Consider the following 23245-nt stretch of genomic DNA (forward strand, 5'->3'; position numbering starts at 1 on the left):
CCCACACATACCAAGCATTTCAATAACATACACACAATATGCTCGATATGTGCAAACACAACATGGCATCACAACATGACTCTACGACTCAAGTAATTTATTCAATAGGCTCCGAGGAGCGAGATATTACAAACAGGGGTCTCACGACCCAACATTCAGAGCATACAAAACAAAGCACAAGCGGAAGCTATCATGTCTGGGTACAGACATCTATAAATGAAAAAGGCTGAGAAGCCTGACTATCTATCAGATCCTGCCGAGGCACAAGATCGTAGCTGAGGTAACAAGCTAAACATCGAAGTCCACGTGGAACTACTAGTGAGACTGAAGTCTCTCTGCAAAACATAAAATAGGCAAACGTGAGTACAAATGTACCCAGCAAGACTTACATCAGAACTAACTACATATGCATCATTTTCAACAAGGGGATGGTGGGGTTTAACTGCAGCAAGCCAGCTTTGACTCGGTGGCTATCCTAAACTACGACTGCAAGCGACTCTTTTGAGGTGGCGCACACGAGTCCACATATTCACCATATCAATACACCACTATGGATCCGCTCTCGTTCCCCTACGAGAACGCCATCCATAGCACTCACGCTTATCTTGCGTATTTTAGAGTATCCACTTTCATTTGTCTATGAACTGATATAAGCAACCCAGAAGTCCTTTTCCGCGGACACGGCTATTCGAATAGATGATGTTAACCCTGCAGGGGTGTACTTCTTCATACATGTTTCCACCACTTAGCGTCTGCACACGACATGTGCTCGGCAGACTTCAAGCGAAAGCCGACGTGGGTGTAGACCACGACCTACCTAAACACCTAAGTCTCTAGTCCAGGTTTATCGCCTATTCGGGTTCCATCCATGAGGAGATCCGGCCGGAGTTTCGCTCACAGCCCCAAACGATGTGAACAGGGTTCCGTGACACCAAACGGGTGCCCGGTTTACCCGGCCACGTGCCTACCGCATCACAGCCCACCCCTACGGTCAGCGCTGTCCACGGCCTCCAGCATACTACAAACACCAGAAACTACTTGCAACTCCTGGACAGAGGACTAGGGTGAATAAGAAGTCGAGCGGGGTCATATTTCAGGGCCCAATGCATGGTAGTAGCTGAATCATGGATCACAAACACAGAACTCAGTTCCTAAGGACGGCTTCAATGAGACAACCCACCATGTACTCCTACATGGCCTCTCACCGACACCTTTTACCAAATCGTGTTCACACACTTAGCTCACACATAGTAGGACATGTTCACACACCTCTGATTCATCCTCGATGAATCAGACCTGACTCAACTCTAAGCAGTAGCAGGCATGACAAACAAGCATGAATGAGTAGGCACATCAGGGCTCAAACAACTCCTACTCATGCTAGTGGGTTTCATCTATTTACTGTGGCAATGACAGGTCATGCAAAGGATAAAGGGGGTTCAGCTACCGCAGCAAGTAACAGATGAATCGGTGTTGTCCTAATGCAGTAAAAGAGAGCAGGAGCGAGAGAGTAGGATTGTATCGGAATGAACAAGGGGGTTTTGCTTGCCTGGCACTTCTGAAGATAGCATTGAGTCTTCATCAGTGTCAACGATCACATCATCGGTATCACGTCTATCGAGAGGGGACAATTACCGGCAACATAGAAGGGAACACAATCAATGCAATGCACAATATGATGCATGATCATGACATGGCAAAATGAATGTGTTTTGAGCTAATGCAACTAGCAACAGATTAAATGAAGTTGGTTTGAATACAAGATTCAAATTTAAACTCCATATGTGATTATTCAAATGCCATTTAATTGATTTGTGCTAAACAGAAGCTATAAGTTGTTCTAACATGCATGAAAATGGTACAGATGGATTCCTTGAATTTTTCTGATAATTTTTCATATATAAATTATTTAATTTGGAGTTACGGTTAATTTTCTATGATTTATTGAAGTTTAGGGCATTTTCTGAAATTAATAAATCATTTCTGATTTATTTAAAAACTCCAGAAAACAATTACTGCATCAGCCTGATGTCATGATGACGTCAGCAGGTCAACTGGACTGGCTCGGGTCAAACCTGACGTTGTGGGGCCACACGTCAGTGACACAGGACCTAATCCCGGTCAAACCCAGCGCTGACTGGGGTTTGACCAGGGGTGGGGGCCCACTGTCAGTGGCTGTGGGTTTAATAGTTGGGTCATTAACACTAATTAAGCGTGCCACGTCGGCAGTTGCCGGAGTTTCGCCGGCGACGACCCAAAACGCGGCGGAGACGCACCGGGGTGGCTCGGGTTTCGTCTATACTGCACCGTTCGGTGCGCCCTTTGGCTCTACGGAGAGCTGGCGCGTCGAATGGTCGTGGTCTCCGGGCCTGGGGTGGCCGGAGTCGACAGCGGCGAGCTCGCTTGCGGCCGCCGGAGCTCGGGTGAGACACGGGCGACCACTAGGGGGCACGAGAGGGCGAGCTGCGGCAGGCAACGGGCTCGTGGAGACGTTCTGAGCACGATGGTGCACTCAGGTGGGAGCTCCAGTGGCTCTGGCCACGACGGCGACGAGGCACGGCGGCGGCGAGCTTCGGCCGTGGTGGAATATGGAGCTAGGGGACGAAATCAAGTGCGCGGAGTGAGGGGAAGAGAAGAGGAGCTCACGGGGAGTCGGACGAGACGCTAAGTGGGCTCGGGGACGTCCTGTCGGCGGCGAATTGAACGGCGGCGATTGCCGGCCGTGGCGATGGAGATGGCGGTGATGGCGTGGCTACAGGGCACCCGGCGTCGCATGCGTCGTGGTGGAGCTTCATGGGGTCGGGACGGAGCTCCTGAGCTCATCGGAAGGGCGAGGGGTGGCCGGTGGCTATGGATGCGACGGCGGCGCCCTCCGGTGGCTCTCGGTGGTGCTCCAAATCGAGAGAGGGAGAGAGCCAGAGCGAGCAGAGAGAGGGATAGCGGTCGGGGACGACTCCGTGGCGTCGTTAGAGGGCTCGGGGAGGAAGCAGGAGGTGGCCAGGGGAAGCAGGAGGTGGCGCGCGCGGCGGCGTCGCGGTGTCTGTCCTCCTGGCAGGGAGGAAGACGACAGGGGGGGGTGGAGATGGGCTGGGCTGGCCAGGTGGGCCTGGTGGGCTGCAGAGGTAAGTCCAGGTAAGGTTTCTCTCCTCTGTCTTTTATTTCTGTTTTGTTTTATTTAATTTATTTTGCCACTGTTTTGAATTTAAAATAATTCAAACAATGCCAAAAACTCCTCTGAATATTTTATATTGCTAGATGGACTTTTCCAAAAGCTTATAAAATATTTCCGGGGGTATTTGAAATTATATTCTAATTATATGAATATAATTCAAATTCAAATAGCTAATGAATTAAATCCAAAGTCCCAAAAATAATTCCTTAAAAATGTTCAATATTTTGGTTGGGACCAGAACCCTTACCAAAAATTATCAAACATTTAAAAGGGCATTTTTGGAGAAATGAATGAGATTTCTAGGGTTTTTGCCCCTCTTTTATTTAAGTTTTTGAGGCTTCCAAAATTCCTCAGTTCAAGTTTCGAAAATATAGACATGATGCACACATGAAGCTAGCCTAGAGCACTACCAGCAGCTAGGGATGTGACACCTTAAGCCATATTTATTGTAAAAGTTCTCGTTGAGACAACGATGTAATAAGTGTGTGATTGCCACTCTGCTATAAATCCTTCGATGTACTGTGTGGTGTCAGCATTACTGATCCAGGGATGACACCTGAGCACAGAGCACTTGATCCATTCGGGTCGGGTCGCTACAGTCATTTACTCTTGTGCTTCACTTATATCCTATGAGTAAATTGATGAATAAATTGAATGTCATGAAGTTGAAATCATATCATGCCTAGTGGTAGCTTCACATTGGGTTTAGAAAGTGAAATCTTTTGAGGCTTGACAATCACAATATTGGTCATACAAGCAATTCACGAATAATTAGTATAAGGAAGGGAACTTTCACGTATAAATACACTATCATGGAAATCTTTTGTGATTGTGAGCCCCCATCAAAATATTATATGCCAAAATTGTTGACGTTGGACAAGGAAGAAAACATAATGATTTTTGTTTGTTCATATTCACATAGAAGTTATATTGTCATAGATCCTTCAACATGTGGTGCTTGCCCCCCATCTTTGCTAGCCAAAATTTTTGCACCAAGTAGAGATACTACTTGTGCATCCAAAAACCCTTAAACCCAAATCTTATTTTCAAGATTCCACCACACCTACCTATATGCGGTATTCTTTTGCCGTTCTAAGCAAATTTGTATGTGCCATCTCTAATTTCCAAAATAAATTTATCTTTTGTGTGCTCGTACCTCTCGCGAGGCAGTGAGGGGTGGCCAATATTTTCCATGCTAGATGTGTTATTATCACGATGAGTGTTTATTCACTTGTCATTGCACGAGAGTAAGGCAAAGGTATTAGGGATGCCCAGTCCCGAAATGAAAAATGAATTTACTTTATGTTGTCAAATAATAAATTCCTTGGAAAGTGTTGGTATGGAGGGCACCCATGGGTACGGTTAGCCATGGAAAGTGAAAGTATGGTGGAAAAAGGAATAAACTTTATTTTCTGTTTGGGAACCGCCTATTATATATCTAGCATGGAAAGTGTTGGGAGCTCTAAGTCGTTTTCGTTGGTGGGAAAAGTATGCCTCTCAAAATGTTTTTATCTCTCAATTTTCGCTTTGAGCTTTGGCACCTCTACAAATCCCTATTTCCCTTTGCGAAGGGCCTATCTTTTACTTTTATGTATTTAATTTTATGCAAGAGTCAAAGTTTTTCTCTCTATTCCTTTTTATTTTTATCTTTTGGCAAGCATCATGTGGTGAGGAAAGATCTAGGCACATATGTCAAGTTGAATATGGGTAGCATGAGTTATTATTATTGACATCACCCTTGAGGTGAATACATTGGGAGGCAAAATTATAAGCCCCTATCTTTCTATGTGTCCGGTTGAAACGTTTTGCTCATGTGTATAAGGTGAGTGTTAGCAATCATAGAAGACTATATGATGGTTGAGTATGTAGAGCTCTTACTTAAACTCCGTTGAATAAGTTGAATTGCAATTGCTTGGTGACTAAGAACATAGGTTGTTGGGTTTCAAGAGAATTCATTGTTTGAACCTTAACATGTGAATTGGTTGGTACTTTAACATGAGAAGTTTCATAAGAAAGAATTGTTGTTATGATGCTAGGAAAAGTGATTGAAATTATCATTGATCAAACTTATGCACTTTGCTAGCATTGACACTTCATAAATTATTTCTTTTATCATTTACCTACTCGAGGACGAGTAGGAATTAAGCTTGGGGATGCTGATATGTCTCCAACGTATCTACAATTTATGAAGTATTCATGCCAATATATTATCATTCTTGGATGTTTTACAATCATTTTATAGCAACTTTATATCATTTTTTTGGACTAACCTATTGACCCAGTGCCAAGTGCCAGTTGTTGTTTTTGCTTGTTTTTTACATCGCAGGAAATCTATATCAAACGGAGTCCAAACGCAATAAAACTTTATGGAGATTTTTTGGACCAGAAGGAACCCATTGGGCCAGGGCTGCACCTGGGGGGTGCCCCGAGGGGGGCACGACCCACCAGAGCGCGCCAGGGCGCCCTGGCGCACCCAGGTGGGTTGTGCCCACCTCAGTGGCCTCACGTACCCCCTCTTTGCACTATAAATTCCCAAATATTTCGAAACCCCTCGGGGTTAACCTAGATCAGAAGTTCTGCCGCCGCAGGGCTCCGTAGCCACCGAAAACCAATCTAAACCCGTTCCGGCACCCTGCCGGAGGGGGGGAATCATCTCCGGTGGCCATCTTCATCATCCCGGCGGCCACCACGATGAGTAGGGAGTAGTCCACCCTTGGGGCTGAGGGTTTGTACCAGTAGCTATGTGTTTAATCTCTCTCTCCCTCTCTCTCTCTCGTGTTCTTGAGATGTCATGATCTTGATGTATCGCAGGCTTTATTAATATAGTCGGATCATATGGTGTTTTCCCCTCTCTATCTTGTTGTCATGAATTGAGTTTTTCCCTTTGAGATTTCATGGTTATCGGATTGAATACTTTTATGGATTTGAGGAGACTTGATATATGTCTTGCAATTGAGTACTCGTGGTGAGAGTGGGGTATCGTATTGATTCACTTGATATATGTTTTGGCACTCAACTTGCGGATTCCCGCGGTGACATTGGGGTATTCTATGCATAGGGGTTGATGCATGTTCTTGTCCTTGTTTCTCTGGTAGAAATCTTGGGTCACTCTTGTAGTTCTTTGTGTGGATTGAGTATTATGAATATGAATATGCTTTGGTGTTATTCTAGTACAAACTCTAGGATAGATCGAACGGAAAAAATTGCTTTGCGTTATTTTAGTACGAACTCTTGATTAGATCGAACGAAAAGAATAGCTTTGAGGTGGTTTAGTACCCTACAAACAATTCCTATATTTTTTCTCCGCTAATATGAACTCGGGAGTGATTCTTCGTTACACTTTGAGGGATAATCATATGATCCGACTATGTTAGCATTGTTGAGAGATTGCACTAGCGAAAGTACAGACCCTAGGCCTTGTTTTTAAGCATTGCAATACCATTTTTGTGCCCGTTTACTATTTGCTACTCCCTCCGTTCCAAAATAGATGACTCAACTTTGTACTAACTTTATAAAGTTGGTACAAAGTTGAGTCATCTATTTTGGAATGGAGGGAGTACCTTGCTGTGTTTATTTATTCAGATTATAAAAATATATTTGTACCATCAATATTACACTTTTATCACCATCTCTTCACCGAACAAGTGCGCCTATACAATTTGCCATTGTATTGGGTGTGTTGGGGACACAAGAGATTGCTTGTATTTGGTTGCAGGTTCGTTTGAGAGAGACCATCTTCATCCTACACCTCTCATGGATTGATAAACCTTAGGTCATCCACTTGAGGGGAAATTGTTACTGTCCTACAAAACTCTGCGCTTGGAGACCCAACATGTGTCTACAGGAATAAAGTTGCGTAGTAGACATCATATGTCTTAAAGAAGAGTTGTATATGATGCAACTAGAAGGTCTTGTTGATCCAAAAGGTGCTACCAAAGTGTGCAAGCTCCAGCGATCCATTTATGGACTGGTGCAAGCCTCTCGGAGTTGGAATATACGCTTTGATAGTGTGATCAAAGCATATGGTTTTATATAGAATTTTGGAGAAGCCTGTATTTACAAGAAAGTGAGTGGGAGCTTTGTAGCATTTCTGATATTATATGTGGATGACATATTGTTGATTGGAAATGATACTAAATTTCTAAATAGCATAAAAGGATACTTGAATAAGAATTTTTCAATGAAAGACCTCGGTGAAGCTACTTATATATTGGGCATCAAGATCTATAGAGATAGATCAAGACACTTAATTGGACTTTCAGAAAGCACATACCTTGATAAAGTTTTGAAGAAGTTCAAAATGGACCAGTCAAAGAAAGGGTTCTTGCTTGTGTTACAAGGTGTGGAGTTGAGTCAGACTCAATGCCCAACCACTGCAGAAGATGGAGAGAAAATAAAAGTCATTCCCTATGCCTCAACCATAGGTTCTATCATGTATGCAATGTTGTGTACCCGACCTGATGTGTGCCTTGCTATTAGTTTAGCAGGGAGGTACCAAAGTAATCCAGGAGTGGATCACTGGACAACGGTTAAGAACATCCTGAAATACCTGAAAAGGACTAAGGATATGTGAAAGATCGTGGATGTCGCCTAGAGGGGGTGAAAAGGCGCTTTAAAATAATTACAGTTTAGGCTTGAACAAATGCGGAATAAACCTAGCGGTTAATTTGTCAAACACAAAACCTACAACAACTAGGCTCACCTATGTGCACCAACAACTTATGCTAAGCAAGATAAACTACTAGGTGATAGCAAGATATATGACAAGAAACAATATGGCTATCACAAAGTAAAGTGCATAAGTAAAGAGCTCGGGTAAGAGATAACCGAGGCACACGGAGACGATGATGTATCCCGAAGTTCACACCCTTGCAGATGCTAATCTCCGTTTGGAGCGGTGTGGAGGCACAATGCTCCCCAAGAAGCCACTAGGGCCACCGTAATCTCCTCACACCCTTGCACAATGCAAGATGCCGTGATTCCACTAAGGTACCCTTGAGGGCGGTCACCGAACCCGTACAAATGGCAACCCTTGGGGGCGTTCACCGAACCCGTACACTTTGGCAACCCTTGGGGGCGGTCAACGGTACCCGTCAAATTGCTCGGGGCGATCTCCACAACCTAATTGGAGACCCCGATGCTTGCCCGGAGCTTTACACCACAATGATTGAGCTCCGAACACCACCAACCATCTAGGGCGCCCAAGCACCCAAGAGGAACAAGCTCAAGGGTACCAAGCACCCAAGAGTAATAAGCTTCTCAACTTGTAACTTCTACGTATCACCGTGGAGAACTCAAACCGATGCACCAAATGCAATGACAAGGGCACACGGAGTGCCCAAGTACTTCTCTCTCAAATCCCACCGAAGCAACTAATGCTAGGGAGGAAAATGAGAGGAAGAACAAGAAGGAGAACAACAAGAACTCCAAGATCTAGATCCAAGGGGTTCCCCTCACATAGAGGAGAAAGTGATTTGTGGAAATGTGGATCTAGGTCTCCTCTCTCTTTTCCCTCAAAAACTAGCAAGAATCCATGGAGGGATTGAGAGTTAGCAAGCTCGAAGAAGGTCAACAATGGGGGAAGAACACGGGCTCAAGAGATAAGGTTCATTGGGGAAGAAGCCCCCCTTTTATAGGTGGGGGAAAATCCAACCGTTATGCTCACAGCCCGCACCGAGCGGTACTACCGCTCCAAGGAGCGGTACTACCGCTAGGGCGGTAGTAGCCGTTTGAAACACAACAGCAAGGAGGCAAAAAAGCCAGAAAAACCGTCGGAGCAGTAGTACCACTTGACCTCACGGTACTACCGCTAGGGGTAGCGGTACTACTACTAAGGGTAGCGGTACTACTGCTTGCGAGCGGTACAAAAAAATTACATCCGTGCCTACCACCGCTGGACTTGTGACGAGTTTTTGGTCCCCAGCGGAAGTAGCCACGGAAGTAGCCGCGGTAGTACTGCTCCAAGCGGTAGTACCGCTCCCAAGAGTGGTAGTAAAAATTAACATCCGCTCCTGTCCGCGGTAGTACCGCTGCAGCCTTTTCAGAACACCAAAACTGACACAACTTCTGCAGACGGACTCCGAATTCGACGAAACCAACTTTGTTGGAAAGCTAGCGACAAGGGCTAACAAAATCTTGAAAGAAATATCAATAAGAAGCAAATGAGAAAAGTCCCATTATAAAATGGTGAGAACCCTTCCTCGGAAAAGATCGGTAAAACCTCCAACACCGAAAACATCATAGAAGACGCATGCGAACTCCGTTTTCGATGAAGTCAAGCTTGTCATCAAGATGACCATAAGCTCTAAGACTCACAAAGAGAACCAAACAAGAACCAAGAAAGATGATGCAAGGATGCAATGGTTTGAGCTCTCTACGAACGATACGATCAAGCTACCAACTTGAGAGCCCCCCTTGATAGTACGGCAAACGATCCTATAACCCGGTCTCCCAACTACCACCATGAGACCGATAAAATAGAAAACCTATCAAGGGAAAACCTTTGCCTTGCACATGGTCCACTTGAGCTAGATGATGACAATCTTGACTCCCTCAAGTTGGACCACCTTTCTTGATTGCGTTGGCTCGATGAAGACTAGATGATTACTCCCCCATACTCCACTATGGGTGAGCCACTCTTCGGCACATCTTCACAAGTCCATTGACACCACAATGGACGACAAGCTTCAAGAACGTGATCTCTTCGTGGTGCTCCACCTGAACTTGCACACGGCAATCTTGATGACGATCACCACTTGATGTCATCATTTCCATGGGTTGTATGATATCTTCCTCTTGACGCAAGCCCATGGACATGTACCTAACCCCACATAAAACTCTCACATAGACCATGGGTTAGTACACAAAGTGCAATGGACAATGCTTACCATACCATGGGATCACTTAATCCCTCTCGGTACATCTTTTACGCTTTGTGAGTTGATCAACTTGATTCACTCTTGACATAGTCTTGATCAACCTTGAATATTTCCAACTCTCTTCGTTTGGATGATGTCTTGAAGGTAAACATGAATGATCACACAATCTTCTTCTTCAAGACATGCTTGCAATAAGCTCGACACTCAGATGACCAATCTTTTGATAATTCCTTGAATGGCACCTTGGTCGACACAAACTCTCCTTGAAACCAACACATGTACTCCAAGAAAAGCCTATGGACAAAACCTTTAAATATAACTCAAGGCAACCATTAGTCCATAGAGATTGTCATCAATTACCAAAACCAAACATGGGGGCACCGCATGTTCTTTCAATATGTTTCTCATTTATGGAGGTGACAAAGAGCTCATCGTAAATGGTTACGTTGATGCAAGCTTTGACACTGATCTGGATGACTCTAAGTCACAAACCGGATACGTATTTACATTGAATGGTGGAGCTGTCAGTTGGTGCAGTTCCAAGCAGAGCGTCGTGGCGGGATCTATGTGTGAAGCGGAGTACATAGCTGCTTCAGAAACAACAAATGAAGGAGTTCATATCCGATCTTGGTGTAATACCTAGTGCATCGGGTCCAATGAAAATATTTTGTGACAATACTGGAGCAATTGCCTTGGCGAAGGAATCTAGACTTCACAAGAGAACCAAACACATCAAGTGACGCTTCAATTCCGTCCGCGATCAAGTCAAGGAGGGAGACATAGAGTTTTGCAAGATACATACAAATATGAATGTTGCAGACCCGTTGACTAAGCCTCTCTCACGAGCAAAACATGATCAGCACCAAGACTCCATGAGTGTTAGAATCATTACTATGTAATCTAGATTATTGACTCTAATGCAAGTGGGAGACTGAAGGAAATATACCCTAGAGGCAATAATAAAGTTTTTATTTATATTTCCTTATATCATGATAACTGTTTATTATTCATGCTAGAATTGTATTAACCGGAAATTTAGTACATGTGTGGATACATAGACAAATAGAGTGTCCCTAGTATGCCTCTACTAGACTAGCTCGTTGATCAAAGATGGTTAAGTTTCCTAACCATACACATGTGTTGTCATTTGATGAATGGGATCACATCATTAGAGAATGATGTGATGGACAAGACCCATCCGTTAGCTTAGCATTTATGATCGTTTAATTTTACTATTGTTGCTTTCATCATGACTTATACATGTTCCTCTGACTATGAGATTATACAACTCTCGAATACTGGAGGAACACCTTGTGTGCTATCAAACGTCACAACATAACTAGGTGATTATAAATATGCTCTAGAGGTGTCTCTGATGGTGTTTGTTGAGTTGGCATAAATCGAGATTAGGATTTTTCACTCCGTGTATCGGAGAGGTATCTCTGGGCCCTCTCGGTAATGCACATCACTTTAAGCCTTGCAAGCAATATGAATAATGAGTTAGTTGTGGAATGATACATTACAAAACGAGTAAACAGACTTGCCGGTAATGAGATTGAACTAGGTATGATGATACCGACGATCGAATCTCCGGCAAGTAACATACCAATGACAAAGGGAACAACGTATGTTGTTATGCGGTTTGACCGATAAAGATCTTTGTAGAATATGTAGGAGCCAATATGAACATCGAGGTTCTGCTATTGGTTATTGACCGGAGATGTGTCTTAGTCATGTCTACATAGTTCTCGAACCCGTAGGTTCCGCACGCTTAACGTTTGATGACGATTTGTATTATGAGTTATGTGTTTTGATGAACCGAAGTTTGTTCGGAGTCCAGGATGAGATCACGGACATGACGAGGAGTCTCGAAATGGTCGAGACATAAAGATTGATATATTGGAAGGTTATGTTTGGACACCGGAATGGTTTCGGATAAGTTCGGGCATTTCCGGAGTACCAGGGGGTTACCGAAACCCCCCGGGGGAGTTAATGGGCCTTCATGGGCCCTAGTGGAAGAGAGGAGGCAGTGGCCAGGTGGAGGCGTGCGCCCCCCCCCAAGCCTAATCCAAATTGGACTAGGGTCGGGGGCCGGCCCCCTTTCCTTCTTCTCCTCCTTCTCTTTCCCCCTCCCCCCTTCTTCGGAAAGGAAGGGGGTCGAATCCTACCTAGACCGAGAGTCCAAGTAGGACTCCCCCCCTTGGCGCGCTCCCTCAAGGGACGTCCTCCTCTCCTCCCCCCTTTATATACGTAGGAGGGGGCACCCCAAAGGCACACAAAGTCTTCTCTTAGCCGTGTGTGGTGCCCCCCTCCACAGTTACACACCTCGGTCATATCGTCGTAGTGCTTAGGCGAAGCCCTGTGCCGGTAACTTCATCATCACCGTCGCCACGCCGTCGTGCTAATGGAACTCTCCCTCGTCCTCAACTGGATCAAGAGATCGAGGTACGTCATCGAGTTGAATGTGTGCTGAACGCGGAGGTGTCGTACGTTCGATGCTAGGATCGGTTGGATCACGAAGACGTTCGACTACATCAACCGTGTTACTAAACGCTTCCGCTTTCGGTCTACGAGGGTACGTGGACACACTCTCCCCTCTCATTGCTATGCTTTTCCTAGATAGATCTTGTGTGATCGTAGGAATTTTTTTGAAATACTACGTTCCCCAACATCTCCTACGTGGACCTCAAACTGTTCGCAACCGTTCAGACCACACGGTCTGGACGTGTTTCGCCATCCAACACCGTCTTGTATGGGTCCACTCGGCAGTCTGAATGTCATTTTTCCCGCGAACCGGAAGCAAACGGGGGGGGGGGGCTTTGTGATCGTCCGAACCACTGCCATGCCCGCTTCTGACAAACCTAGCCCACCAAAACTCTCCCTCGCATGCGCGCTTTCCCGCCTGAAGCAGTTAGCGCCGCTCTAGAGTGTCAGTGCCGCATTCATGCCTGCCTAGAGTAGACGCGACCTCTCACGTCGCTCCGGCATTGAAGCGGCGTGCCGGCCGAGAGCATTGGCCGCAGCTTCCCGATCACACGATTGCTCATGTTCAAATGGCAGCCCGTTGATCCACCTCCCTACGTTAAACATGTGTCGAGGAATCTGCTTCGACGCCACCTGTCTGCCACCCACCATTAACCATCTCTCCACTTGCCTTCCATCGGCCCACTATTTAAAGTCCAGGCCCGGCAATAGCCGCATCCAACCTGCTCCGCTCCCTATCTCATCTCGGCACCACGCCCGCCATGGCCTCCTCGTGATCCAAATCACTTTGGGACAACCTCTTGTCCATGCAGAAGAAGGAGATCGCCGCCATTGTAGTAGGCTGGCAGGACGGCGGACAGACGAGCTCACCGGAGGCCAGTGTTGCGGAATCCCCAATGGAAGAAGCGGACAATGATGAGCCGACGCCACCATCCTCGCCCGCCCATGCTCGCATCACCATGGGCGAGGCCGATGCTCACTACACTAACACTAGTGCAGAACCAGGCTTTAGCACCGGTTTGTAAGGGACTTTAGTGCCGGTTCTGTAACCGTCACTAAAGGGTGGGGACTAAAGGTCCCCCCCTTAGTACCGGTTCAGCACGAACCACCACTAAAGGGCCACCACGTGGCATGAGCCAGGGCCGGGGGCGTGGAGACCTTTAGTACCGGTTGGTAACACCAACCGATACTAAAGGTTGGGAGTTTTGGTTTTATTTTTATTTTTCCTTTAATTTTGTGTTTTCCATTTAATTTAGAGATTGTTTTTACATTATAACGAGTTGTTAAATCACTAGGTGAAAGTACCGCGGATTAGTTTGAAGTGGATATGGATCGTCCTAAGTGATCAAGTAATATGGATATGGCATATTACTTGATCACTTAGCCAGGATATCCATCCTTGAAACTAATCTACAGTTTCTCTCATAAATAATATAATAACTCATCATCATCATATTAATATAAAAACTCTTGCATCATATCATCACCAACAACACTAGCTAGCTAATAATCATCATAGTCGTTATTACCACTATTTAATCATCATAGTCATTACCGCTATCTAATCACCACCAACACTAGCTTAAAGAAGAAACATTCACTTGTACCAGAAGCAAAGATATCATCGAGTTCAACATGTTCATGAGATTATAAGCGTTCATAAGACCACAAAAGCAAATCACTTTGAGATTAAGTTCAGGACGAAAAACACGGACATGAGAGGATAAGTACTAAGAGCATGAACTAGCTAATCACTCATGCTGCTCTCTCTCGGGTAAAATAGCATAGAACATGTGTAGCTCTCCTGATTCATCATATTGGAGCATGCAAATGAACCTGTCTCCTAATCGTGGGCTGCGCTTCTCATTGTTGCCCCCTAGTTACTTCTCTGCGATCCTTCACATTTTTGCTCCAGTCTTTCACCATTAAGCATTCCCCGGTTTTAGAAATCCTGAATGCACTCATGTGCGATGTAGGATGTCTTGGTCGTAAGCTAACTATTGACATGCGACCTTTAGTCTCGATCCATTGAGGCACAACTATCATCGGGAGTCCCTGTTGAAGAACATGCATCGTATAGTAACATACTTAGCAATGAAGCTTAGCTTAAAAAATAATGTATGCAAAAGATGCACTGAGGACAAATAGTAAAAATATTACCATCTTGCCTAAGTAGATGTGACTATAGTTCAATACGAACACTATTGGTCGCACGTTTTGAGTACTAAGATTTTCAAGTTCAGGAAAATAATTTCTCTTGATAGCATCAAGATCGTCAAGCCATGAAACATAATAACTTATCTCCTCGCAGTTTAGTTCAGCCCCGGGACAGTGGATGGTCCTATCTACCAAGCGCCGGACATGATTGCTTGAATGGAAATAAGTTGTCAATAGAAATTAGTTGTCAACTATTTTTGAATAAACAATATCGAAGACATAAATATGGTTGAGAAACTCACACAATGGTAGAACTGGATGCGCCTACACATCGATCCAAATGTCTCTATTACCTTCAATATCATCTTCCGGACGAATATCAAAGGTGATAACCATATCAGGCTCAAATGCATAAGCCTTGCATAGTGCTTGCCAAGTTTTGCATTCAAAATAGGTGTAGGTGTCTGCATTGTATAATTTGACGTCGAAGGTATAACCATGCTCGGTCTTTAAGTAAACTCTCTTTACCTCCATAGTTTTGTTAGGACTGAAACCTATCTTATCCAAGACAAAAATTCTTGCATGGCAGGGGATACGCTAGTAGAATAGTAAAAATTTAAAATTATAAGTTGAAGCAAATGAAGCATAAGTCATGCTTAATTATGAAAAAAGATTTGTCGTTGTGACTTACTGTATCCACTTTGAAGGTCTCATCCAGCTTGATGCTGAAACGCCTATCATCAACTAAGAAATTTCTGCCGCACAAGCCGCGCTTGTCTTCGCGGTATTCAGACATATCGAAATCGTTTTCGTCGTCAGACGACATTTCCTATGTTCATAGTTGAAACATTAATTGATAAACACTTACTAGTTCTATTAATTCAACAAATTCAACTAGTTCTATTAATTCAACTAGTTCTATTAATTCAACTAAGCACTTACTAAAAATAAACTAGTTCTATTAATTATCTTGCTAAAAATAAAGTAGCTAGTTCTATATAGTAAAATTTTAATTAGATGATCAAATCTCATATACCTAAATTTAATATATCTAATTCATCTAACTTTAATATATCTAATTCATCTATAACTAAAAGTATAAAAAACTAACTCATCTAACATTAATATCTAGCTAATTCATCTAATTCATCTAACATCTCTACTCCTATAAAAATGTGAGTTGGTGATGATGGTGTGTCTGCCTTTGTGTCATCTGCACCGTCCGATCTGAAATGTAAGGCTGAGATTTAGTATGGATGTCCCAAGTTCCCCAAAACAGAACACCAACAGTTTGGATGTTCTCCTTTCTCCTCCTCTCTAGAAAGGCACCGAGCCTACAAGAACCTCTCCCAAATTCCTGCGCTCAGCCCCTCCTCTTTCTTCCCCGGTGACAGCCGAACATGAGTTGGGCGAAGATCCTTCCCCTTTTGTATCTTTTGTTGTAGTTAGGGTGCCAATAGATCGGATTTGGCTTCGATCTTACCCTTGTGTCTCTTCTTCTAGATCTGTTGTGCAAGCCATCAGAGACGGAGAAGAAGATGACAGCGGCAGTTGCTGCCATGTCCAAGTTTGTTTTCTAAAGTTACTTCGTTTTCCCCTGTGTGGCTGTTGGGATTGATTCCTTTTTGTGCCTGACTCAGGTTCTCTTCCCAACCTCCAATGTGAGCTTGTTTCCTCTTTGCTACCCATGGAGGCTACCAGCAATAGGACCACCTTGAGTAGGCCTGGGCGTTGTAGGCACGGAGATTTGTGAAATTGTGCTGGTGGTGAGTTACTCATTCCCGGCAGTACTGGTGCCAACTACCTCGAGCCACCATTTTTGTTCACAACCATGTTCGCCACTCTGTAAGTATTGTGTTTCTTTGTCAGACCCGAAGAAGCAGAGATGTGTGATCTGTGCAGCTGTGTGTTTGGAACCATGGCCTCTCCTGAACATGTTTAGAAACGAATTGGTTGCGAAACTGTGAAGTACCTTATTAACTGTGAAGTAATTTAGACTTGGGGAAATTATTGAGATCCATACCCTCTGGTTGTTACCAGATTTTCTATTTAATATTCTCTTTTTTTCATTGTGATCTGTGTCAGATTTTTGTACTTGCAAGATTTTGTGCAAGGAGAATGGAGCGGCATGATCAAGCATTGCTAAATGTCATCTTATAAGTGGGTGAGTTCTCAAGCTCTACTCACGGAGAAGAAAGGTAAGCTTTTCCACTTTGTTGTATTAAGTAATGTACCAGTTCACTGTATATTAACCATTGTGTATCGAACGCAATCTGAGTAATCTTTTTTTTACAAAAAACACATATATATACACTTGTGTAGTTATATGAGATTAAGGTAGCCAAAAGGGCTTGCATTATTTTCTTCGTCGCAACATCACCCTTATATGAGATTGGAATTGATGACTTAGTTCCATTACCATGAGGCTATGGGAATCCAATTTCTTCCTTTTTTGGCATAGGAGACCTGCCCTGTGGATCTCCTTTTGTCTGACCTGCATCTTTGCCCCTCTGTATGACAAAGTATTGTTTGGTCATGGTCACATCAGATGCTACTCTTGAGAAGTTGAGGGATAATTTTGAGGTGTCTCATGAAATCTAACCAAAATTTGCCTTCTCACAAGAAAAGGAGTGCATCAATTATCTAATTCTTAGCTTTTGGTCATCATGTAAAGTTTAGCTCACAAGCTGGATTTGTCCCTAAACTAACGTACTTCCTTGTTTTTCTTAAGATTCAACAACATAAAGTCATATAGTCAATATGGAGCATGAGCAGCTCTCGATGAACGAAGAAATCTCTACTCCTATAAAAATGTGAGTTGGTGATGATGGTGTGTCTGCCTTTGTGTCATCTGCACCGTCCGATCTGAAATGTAACGCTAAGATTTAGTCTGGATGCCCCAAGTTCCCCAAAACAGAACACCAATGGTTTGGATGTTCTCCTTTCTCATCCTGTCTAGAAAGGCACCGAGCCTACGAGAACCTCTCCCAAATTCCTGCGCTCAGCCCCTCCTCTTTCTTCCCCGGTGACAGCCGAACTTGAGTTGGGCGAAGATCCTTCCCCTTTTGTATCTTATGTTGTAGTTAGGGTGCCAATAGATCGGATTTGGCTTCGAGCTTACCCCTGTGTCTCTTCTACAAGATATGTTGTGCAAGCCATCAGAGACGGAGAAGAAGATGACAACGGCGGTTGCTGCCATGTCCAAGTTTGTTTTCTAAAGTTACTTCATTTTCCCCTGTGTGGTCGTTGGGGTTGATTCCTTTTTGTGCCTGACTCAGATTCTCTTCTCAACCTCCAATGTGAGCTTGTTTCTTTTATGCTACCCATGGAGGCTACCAGCAATAGGACCACCTTGAGTAGGCCTGGACGTTGTAGGCATGGATGATTTGTGCAATTGTGCTGGTGGCGGGTTACTCGTTCCCGGCAGTACTGGTGCCAACTACCTCGAGCCACCATTTTTGTTCACAACCATGTTCGCCACTCTGTAAGTATTGTGTTTCTCTGTCAGACCCGAAGAAGCAGAGATGTGTGATCCATGCAGCTGTGTGTTTGGAACCATGGCCTCTCCTAAACATGTTTAGAAATGAATTGGTTGTGGATCTGCGAAGTACCTTATTAACTACGAAGTAATTTAGACTTGGGGAAATTATTGAGATCCATCCCCTCGGGTTGTTACCAGATTTTCTATTTAATATTCATTTTTTTTCATTGTGATCTGTGTCAGATTTTTGTACTTGCAAGATTTTGTGCAAGGAAAATGGAGCGGCATGATCAAGCATTGTCGAATGTCATCTTATAAGTGGGTGAGTTCTCAAGCTCTACTCACTGAGAAGAAAGGTAAGCTTTTCCACTTTGTCGTATTAAGTAATGTAACATACCGGTTCACTGTATATTAACCATTGTGTATCGAACGCAATCTGAGTAATCTTTTTTTTACAAAAAACACATATATACACTTGTGTAGTTATATGAGATTAAGGTAGCCAAAAGGGCTTGCAGTATTTTCTTCGTCGCAACATCACCCTTATTTGAGATTGGAATTGATGACTTAGTTTCCTTACCATGAGGCTATGGAAATCCAAGTTCTTCCTTTTTGGCATAGGAGACCTGCCTTGTGGAGCTCCTTTTGTCTGACCTGCATCTTCGCCCCTCTGTATGACAAAGTATTGTTTGGTCGTGGTCACATCAGATGCTCCTCTTGATAAGTTGAGGGATAATTTTGAGGTGTCTCATGAAATCTAATCAAAATTTGCCTTCTCACAAGAAAAGGAGTGCATCAATTATCTAACTCTTAGCTTTTGGCCGTCATGTAAAGTTTAGCTCACAAGCTGGATTTGTCCCTAAACTAGCGTACTTCCTTGTCTTTCTTAAGATTCAACAACATAAAGTCATATATTCAATATGGAGCATGAGCAGCTCTCGGAAGAACGGTGAAATAAACAAAATAAGAATAGAAAAATCTGAACTTTTTACAACAAACATATTTGTCTTCTAAAAACGTACATCTTTTTTGCGAAGAAACTATTGATTTGGTGATTTTCAAAAAAGAGCAGTTCCCATGTTAGTGTTTTAAGAGTACCATTTTTTCAGATCACAACATGTTTTGTTTCTTTATTACAATTTACACATTTATAATGCTTGATATGCTTGAGTGCTTGGTGGGGGAGCACATGAGAAAGAAAGAGGTAGAGTGATCTCACCATACTGATTTTTTTTCTCAGTGAGATCTGATTTGTTTTAATACAGTATGATGTTGCAGTGCACGTGTACTAATCTAGGATCAAAACATAGGAGAGAGGGGACGGTTCGAGGTGAAGGCACCAAACGTCAGAAAACAGGGGAGGCGGGAGGAGGGAGACTGGTGGAATTTCTCACTAACTATTTGATAGTCAAGTACAATCCAACAACATCACCCCTCTAAATGAATTGTTGAATATTTTGTCATATGATGTTTATGCAGATGTTGTTCCATAACAATGTATAACTACTACACTAGAATATGTGTAGAAGCTCAGTTCTTGCATGTGGCAGATATTTACATTGTATGAATAAACTTCAGATGAGAGCCATTTATGGTGCATTCTGTATTGCAATGCCAAATATCCATGCACATGCAACACTTTTTTATTTTAATATACTATCTTATGTATGCAAGTTATGTATAACATGTCTTATTTGTGTTTCATTTTTCATATGAGTTTTCTTGGCTTCAGAGTGTCGTCACAATTGTGAAATGTGTGTGGTCAGTGGTCAGATTTTGCAATGTTTGTGGTCAGATTTTGCATTTGCAGTGAGCAATGAGAAAGCCGAGTAAAGAGATAAAAATATCTTCCCGCGATGTGAATATGATGAAGAAAATATTTGGCTTAGACGAGGAGATAGGTTCTCGTCTTCCTTCCCACAAACGGCATGAAGTATGGAATTGCATCTCCTTGAAATGGTGTATAGAAATGGGTTCTTTGTAAAAAAAGAATTGTTTCTACTAAAAGAAGGGTCAGAAACCACATGTTTGCTTGTGCTCAATGCGTACCTATCAACTACATAACATCGTTTCAACAATGTCAAGAGGAACATTAGTTATTGTTCCGTAGCAATGAACTGGCTCTTTGACATGATTTAAGTAAACAATGTTTCACCAGATCTTTTGTGACCCTGTAGTGTAGCACGGGCACCTTACTGCCAATAGAAGAGAAGATGACTTGTTGAACAACACCATAATTGCATTGTTGTATGTTATTTAGGGTTGTCCCAGTTGCATAAAACCTGGAGTAGAACAGATCCAGTACTAATTTTGTGTCTGTGTGCATGTACATGTGCACTTGGTTGTTCTATATACACATGATTCAAAGCATCTTTTACTGTACATTTTGTTTCATTGCTCGGTACAAAATGTATTGCAAGTGTTGTTCATTGTTTTTTTTCATTTTGTCTAAGTATGCTACAGAACCTTTATAGGCTCAATTTTTTCCTTTGTATAAATATATCACAGAAAGTTATGTATGGAGTAGTTATTGTCTGATATCCTCTTATGTGAGCACATGGATGAAGTGAAAACTTCATAACTAATATTGTTGGCGCATATGTTTTGTGCCAACAACAAAAAGAAGGGTATAATATGCTTGACAAATGATTCCATGGCTCGATAGATACCTAAGGTATATAACTAATTCAGTGAACTAGATGTGTGAGTTATATCTGGAATATTTCTTCTCTTCATGGTGGTGATGCATCTAGATTCATTTTTCGCTTCATAGCAACATATGTGTTCTTCACTATAACTTAAATCCACCTAGATGAAAAAGGAAATGTTTGGCTTCGATTACACGGTTTATCGATTGGATACCATATGTTTGATCATGCTTAATATGTACACATCAACTATAACACTGTTCAATCAATCTGTCGGTATTTTTTTATTGTCTATAGCAACATATAAGTTCCTCACTATAACTTAAATCTACCAAATCTTGTGTGACCCCGTAGCGAAGCACGGGCATCCTACTAGTTTGACATTAATATCTAACATATATTTCTATCTAATTCATCTAACATTTGACATTAATATCTAAAATATATATATATATATATAATCATCTAACAATTCACATTAATCTAACATTTATATAAACTAAAAGTATAAAAAACTAAAAAACAGAAAATAGAAAAAATCATTAAGAAAAATATGTCTCTGTTTGTGTGTGTGTACTGTGTGTGTATGTGAGGCCGCCGGCCATGGCGCGGCAGGGCCGGGGAGATCGATCTTACAGCGAGGCGACAACCGGAGATGCGAGGCGACGGGGACAGGCCGGGGCGGCGACGTACAGCTGGGGACGGGCCGGGGGCGATGAGGGCGGGGACGGGCGCGCACGATCGACGTATGACGGGGACAGGGGCGACGACGGGGACGGTGACGGCGACGGGGACGGACGCGCGTGACGGGGGCGACGACGGGGACGGGCACGACGACTAAGAAGAAGAAACTAACTGAAATTTTCGTAAGTGTTGTATATATAGGAGCGGCCTTTAGTACCGGTTGGAGCCACCAACCGGTACTAAAGGTCAAATTTGGCGAGGCCAAGCGGCGGGAAGCGACCCCCTTTAGTACCGGTTCGTGGCTCCAACCGGTACTAAAGACCCCCTGTCGGCATTCTGGGAACGGGGGTCCCCAAACTTGCCTACCTGCGGCCCACGGCGTGGCTTTGCTAGCAAGCCTGTACGGCCCATCTTCATCAACAAGGCATTCAAGACCTTCGCGAGGGGCCAAGCCTCGTGAGGCGGACGACGCAAGACCTCCTCAGAAACGGCCTCACCAGATAGGCTCGCGAGGGGCAGAGAGATCAAGGCACGGCAAACCTCGCGAGGTTCTCATGATGTGAGCCATGACGATCGAGACCAGGCGGGCGCCAGCGTGCGCGGCGTCCTTGTTTCCTCTTTGGTGCTAAGGGGGTAAGCGCAGGCGTGGAGTACCGAGGCATCAAGCAAAGGTTTCCATATCGGTGCAACAAGACCAAGACTAGTAGGACGGCAAGATGGAGGTCACCATGGATCCCAAGGCGGCGTCACCACCAGAGCCTTTTGCAGGCGAAGACCACTTTTGTCAGGATAAGCTGTACTAGTTGTCTCCTTTCAAATTGGCCATTGTTGGCTCCCTTCCCCCTCAATATTTGGGGAGAGGATCAGGACCTCTATAAATAGGACTAGCAACCACCATAGCTAGGGGGATTGATACGTCTCCAACGTATCTACTTTTCCAAACACTTTTGCCCTTATTTTGGACTCTAACTTGCATGATTTGAATGGATCTAACCCGGACTGACGTTGTTTTCAGCAGAATTACCTTTATGTGTAGGAACAAACGTTCTCGGAATGACCTGAAACTTCACGGAGACAATTTTCAGAAAATAAGAAAAATACCTGCCAAAGATGAAGGCCAGGGGGCCACCACCTTGCCACGAGGGTGGGGGGGCGCCCCCCTACCTCGTGGGCCCCCTGTTGCCTCTCCGACTCCAACTCCACCTCCATATATTGAGTTTCAGGGGGAGAAAAATCAGAGAAAAGAAATCATCGCGTTTTACGATACGGAGCCGCCGCCAAGCCCTAAAACCTCTCGGGAGGGCTGATCTGGAGTCCGTTCGGGGCTCCAGAGAGGGGAATCCGTCATCATCATCATCATCAACCATCCTCCATCACTAATTTCATGATGCTCACCGCCGTGCGTGAGTAATTCCATCGTAGGCTTGCTGGACGGTGATGGGTTGGATGGGATCTATCATGTAATCGAGTTAGTTTTGTTAGGGTTTGATCCCTAGTGTCCACTATGTTCTGAGATTGATGTTGCTATGATTTTGCTATGCTTAATGCTTGTCACTAGGGCCCAAGTGCCATGATTTCAGATCTGAACCAATTATGTTTTCATCAATATATGAGTGTTCTTGATCCTATCTTGCAAGTCTATGGTCACCTATTATGTGTTACAATCTGTTAACCCCGAAGTGACAATAATCGGCATACTTACCGGTGATGACCGTAGTTTGAGGAGTTCATGTATTCACTA

At 43.7% G+C, this 23245-nt stretch overlaps 1 long non-coding RNA gene across 3 annotated transcripts; it reads left to right on the forward strand.

Annotated features, from left to right (window-relative positions):
• The first annotated feature begins 15987 nt into the window (after positions 1–15987).
• LOC123188220 (uncharacterized) lies at positions 15988–19803 on the forward strand. 3 transcript variants are annotated; one of them, XR_006494392.1, is made up of 3 exons: positions 15988–16457; positions 16561–16678; positions 16777–19803. It is a non-coding gene; the product is annotated as an uncharacterized lncRNA (long non-coding RNA). The 3 variants fall into 3 exon arrangements; XR_006494391.1 differs by having other exon boundaries at positions 15988–16258; positions 16332–16457; positions 16561–19803; XR_006494390.1 differs by having other exon boundaries at positions 16561–19803.
• Positions 19804–23245: the final 3442 nt, after the last annotated feature.

This window comes from Triticum aestivum, chromosome 2A (genome assembly GCF_018294505.1).
Source record: "Triticum aestivum cultivar Chinese Spring chromosome 2A, IWGSC CS RefSeq v2.1, whole genome shotgun sequence".
NCBI lineage: Eukaryota > Viridiplantae > Streptophyta > Magnoliopsida > Poales > Poaceae > Triticum > Triticum aestivum.